This window comes from Diadema setosum, chromosome 8, assembly GCF_964275005.1.
Source record: "Diadema setosum chromosome 8, eeDiaSeto1, whole genome shotgun sequence".
In the NCBI taxonomy this organism is placed as follows: Eukaryota; Metazoa; Echinodermata; class Echinoidea; order Diadematoida; family Diadematidae; genus Diadema; species Diadema setosum.
Window position 1 is genome coordinate 39,608,774 of NC_092692.1, and position 5,543 is coordinate 39,614,316.

Consider the following 5,543-nt stretch of genomic DNA (forward strand, 5'->3'; position numbering starts at 1 on the left):
AGAAGGGGAACGTTGTTTTTTAGCTGCACTTAGTTATCATGTAGTTATTCTATATGGCACTGTACATACACCACATCAGACCCGCCAAACAGTGCGAAAATACACCAGATGGTGGACTGCACCTAATCGGAAGAAGAAGACAAAACAACAAACGCAGCCGAGTAGCAAGTCGACACTGATGAGACAATCTGTATGTGTGTGTGTGCGTGCGTGTGTGTATGTGTGTGTGTGTGTGTTTGTTTGTTTTTTGTGATGTTTCTATCCTGTTTGTCTTCATTCTCACTCTTTTTTTTGATACGCGATTCTACGCATGCTCAGAACACGTTTTTTTTTTCTTCTTTTTTTTTTTTCCTCCGAAAGTCCCCGTCGCGATAATCTAAAGCTCCCTAATATCTACAGAGCGCGCAGCAGCCGCCAGATTTGGCATTATTGTAGGATGCTATCAACGGGAATGTTTAATTGGATTTCCGAAATCTTATTTTTAATATGATTGATCTAATACGAAAATTTATCCACGAAATTTGTATTTTTGCCTTCATGCTAATGTAAACCATGACGATGCTGACTTTTGGAAGGGGAAAAAATTATTACAAGAAGGTCCGACATTGTACAGCATGAAAAACAACTGTAGTCAAATCAAATCTTTGCGCGTTATTGTCTTTGCACTTTCTATGTATCTCTATTAATACTGGGGACTACAATACATAACGGAATATGATACATTCCACAGCGCAGTCATTGGGCAACATTGCCACGAATACGACTCTTCCTTTTACTGTACGTATAGTCAGGGGCGGATCCAGGAATTTTGTAAAGGGGCGAAAAGCGAGCGGAGCGAGCGAGGGGGGGGGGGGGGAGGGTGTGTCCCCCGTTCCACGGTAGGGAGATTTTTTTTTTGAATATTTATGTTGGTCATCGTGCGATTTCATGCATACTTTGGGGAGATTTTTCAAATGATTTTGTAACTGAATAATTGTGGAAAATGGAATGGAAATGTTGTTTTCGTCGAGGAATGTGAAATATGAATGCAGTAGAATTAATAAACATAGTTTCTGCGCTCGTTAATTGATTGATTGATTGATTGATTGATTGATTGATTGATTGATTGATTGATTGATTGATGATTATTAAAATGTACCTACATAATCTCAATATTGCATTGATTATAATTATGATCATGTTCTTCACTACGAAATTAGATTCGCGAGCGAGCGTAGCGAGCGCTCTAGAATACACATATTAGAGAAAGTTATCTTTCTGATAACCCAGGACGTGTACATGGTGTAGCTCCAATCTCTTATTGCAGGCTCTAACTGCTGGCATTGCTGATAATTTATTGTGAATACCTTATAACAATACCCTCTAAAGTCATTCCATACATCGAGAATCATCATTTACTTCACTTATTTGTGTGTGCGAGCGAGCGAAAGCGAGCCAGCGCCTGAAGAAACATGCTCTTTTCATGTGTCTGGAATACATATGTTATCATTTTTACCCAATAAAATCTTCCCGAAAAATATAAGTTCCAGGTGCAAAAACTCCTATTTTTCTTGTCGGCGCAATGTTTGTTACATGTTAACAGTTTTCCTTACATGGATTATGGCAGCAACATGAGGAGAATTGCATAAAAATTAAATGCGAGCGAGCGGAGCGAGCGAGCTTGAAAATTTTGGCATTTTACAGTCCAAAAACTGCCGTTTGTAGCTATATTTTTTCGCTTTGGAAATTAAGGGGGGCCGGTGCGCCCCCTCCCCCCCCCCCCCCCCGATCCCCCACTGGTAGTCAAGGGTGTCGGTTCATGTTCATAACTGGGGGAGGTATGACCAGCGAGGGGACGTCGAAGTGACCAAGCGGGGAAAGGATGTCCAAAATCTGCGCTTTAGAGCATCCCCTAAGAGTGTTTGTGTGTGTGTGTTTGTGTTTTATATACATGGAAAGGTTAGGAAGTAGCCTAGGTCAAGTCTTATTATTGGCAATGCAAGGCATTTTGATATAGACTAGTATATTAATATTAATATGTAAAGCAACAATGCAAAATCAATGATAGCTTTGATATAACGAAGCGTAAGGTATACATTCTACATCACATTGCGCAGCGACTCTCTCTGCCGTTCGGATGTTCTGAGTACACTGAGTACACTGCGCACATCCTGCTTATATTAAGAATGCCAACCAGGAATCACGTTGAATCACGATCCTTTGTCGGCTCTGGGCTTTTTGAACAATGTTTCACACTTTATACCTCTTTAATCATATTATGGTTTAAAAAAAAATCTTAGAAAATATCTCATTTCTTGATCATCCTTTCATGTCGATTTCAAAAGCAGTTTAATAACCCTTGAATTACCATTTTCGTAAGTTCTGTTTTGTTTTGTTTTTGTTTTTGTTTTTTTGTTTTTTTACCAGCGGATTGGAGGGGCACGTGCCCCCGTGCCTCCCCCCGTAGTTACGCCACTGTATTTACAGATGACAAATATAATCAATAAGTTATTTTACTCTCTAAAAAGAGTCGAGAAAAAATATTCACTCTTAAAGGAGTGAATACAAAAAAGAGTGAATTTAGAGTGAAATTGGAGGGAATTTTGAGTGAAAATTTTCATTTTCACTCATTTTGGAGTGACCTCAGGGATCACTCCAAAATCTTCGAGTAGCCAATAACAGAGGCCGTCTCATGAAAACTGCCCCGTGTACAAAATGAATGGCAAAAAAAGTGTGTCAGAAACAAAGAGAAAAATCTCTTTGGTCAGAAAGAGTGTGTCAGATGAAGTGGGTCAGGAAATGGCGTAACCCCACACTGGTGCGCATCTGTGATGAATGTAACTACGGATCCTACCAGGGGCGCTGTGTTACCTGTGGGGGTCCAGGGGTCTCAGATGCCTACTACTGCAATGAATGCACCATACAAGAAAAAGATGTGAGTTACATGTATACCCCAGGGGTGTTCTTCAAAAGAAGCAGTACACTACATATCTAATTATGTACACTGTACCTAGCATCTGCCTGCATGTGTAAACAAATATATCACATGTAAATCAAAGACCAAATCGAGGTCATTTATGTAGGGTTGATAAAATCAGCTACATTTGTGATACAGCGAGAGTGCAAAAAGTGCAAACTCCTGGTCTTTTCTTTGGACATCATAAGTTGTACAGTATAAAAAGAAGGCATTCTCATGTTAATGCAAAGTTTGCCATTATGTCGTAAAAACTTCGGAAAATTACCAGCTTTTGGTATTTATTAGTGTGTATCACTGATGTGCATTTCAGACCAAATTGTGAAGGGAATATCATATCGTCGTGTGAGAATGAAAAGGGCGTTAAGTTGCCACTAAGCCCACAGTGTCCAAGACAACTTAACGCCTTTCTAATTCTCAAGTGCCGAAATTTTCTTGCTTGTCCCAGATGTCTAGGGGAAAAAAAGAAACTTGGGGAGAATATTTGTAGCACAAATGTTTGTAAACAAAGATTTGAACTGGTTCTCTTTTTCATTACTCTATTCGTGCAGCTGAATGAAATATGAAATGTTAATTTTCTCTGGTTAGATGGATAGGTAAACAAAACAAATTTAAGAGAGGTGCCATTTTCTGACCAATGTCTTCTGATTTCACATTTTGTCGTCAGCGTGATGGCTGTCCAAAGATTGTCAACCTTGGGAGCTCCAAGACCGACCTGTTTTACGAGAGGAAGAAGTATGGCTTCAAGAAGAGATGATGTTTGCTCCACCAACACTTCCTGTTATTTTGATTTATATCTGCTTCAAAATAAAATCTGCCATTGACTTGACAAAGCCCTATGGGCGAAAATTCGTCAAAACTACGTCTTTCACGGAGTTTTCATATGAACTACCGTTGTGAATCAATATATATATATATATATATATATATATATATATATATATATATATATATGTATGTATGTTGATTAGGTAGTCCACGTGTTGGCAAGATAAAAAGATAAGTAACAAAACTGGAACAAAGTTCGTGCTGTATCACCAACGGTTTATTTCTGCACACAAATTTTCGAGCGTCTCGCCGCCCTTTCTCATGTGTTGATACTGAGAGAATATATTCTCTCAGTATCAACACTTCAAAATTCTTGACTCTCGAAAATTTGTGTGCAGAAATAAACATATATATATACATATATATATGTATATATATATATGTATATATATATATATATATATATATATATATATATATATATATATGTATATATATATATACATATATATACATATATATATATATATATATATATATATATATATATATATATATATATATATATATATATATGTATATATATATATATATATATATAATCCATATCCTCTCTCATGTACTTGAATCTCTGGTGAAATAATCTTGGATAAATGCATCTGTAAGGGAATATCCCTTTTCCGAACAAAAATCAAATCCTCCCTTCTCTACTATCGAGTATATTCTTTGGTTTGACATTGATACAAAATAACCAAGTCAAAGTCATAAACAAGTGTCAAATTGTCTCCATGCAAACTTTTATTCCATGCACTATTATAGTCAGACATTATATAGCCATTAAGCAAGAGCTACTCAAAACAATTTGGACAGACATCTTTAAGTTTCAGTCCAACTTTGGCAATGAATAACATCTACGGCAGCGTTTAATAGAAGCTTGATAGCCCTTACAGTCAACAAACCAAGGCTAACTTGTAGTGAAATGAGTTCATTTCACTACAAAAGTCATCTTAAAGTAATCACAAATCACGGTTATGTCTGATCACATGGGTTAGTCAGATACCAGCCAGCAATTGGATAAACATGATGATGGTTTGAATGGGCATTGCCATGGCAATGAATGTAATGTTCATTTCATCAAAATGTCTGAGAATATTTGCTTCTCTTATCAGACATGATGTCGCCAAGCCTTGCTCAATATTCAAAACCATCCTTTTATTATCAACCCTAGCTTCCATTTCTGGCATTAAAATGAGAAAAACATTGTAAAATAAGACACCAATACTTCCAACATCCATTAAAATACACACATATTGAAATTGTCCGGGTGTTGTTCAAATCCTCATTGAATTAATGGACATCAATGAAGTTTTAAATCCCATTAATCAATATCGGTGATTAAAATTCAGAAAATGATTTCTTTGGGACTTCTTTTTGACTGGTGTAATAACCATTACAAAAGAACAGACCATGTCTTCTGAAAAGGTATTTAACACAGAAGGTGGAACATGGGGTTGATTGTAAAACATCACATACGTATATGAAAAAATTGTTTGTCTTAATTCCTGTCTCAAAGTATTCATAATTTTCTTCATTTATTGATTTTTATTCATTTACAACATAATCATTTTAACAGGGACATTCTTTTCAGTTCTGCTGTTATCAAGCAGACCTGCTTGTCAATGAATATCAAGTCCTTTATTAAGTGTACATAGATTTTAAGAGTAAAATCAAAACAAAACAAATACATAACCCTTTTTCCTTTTTTTCTTAAGAAAAGGGTTCTCATTTGGCAAAAAAAAAAAAGAAAAAAAAAGAGAGAAAT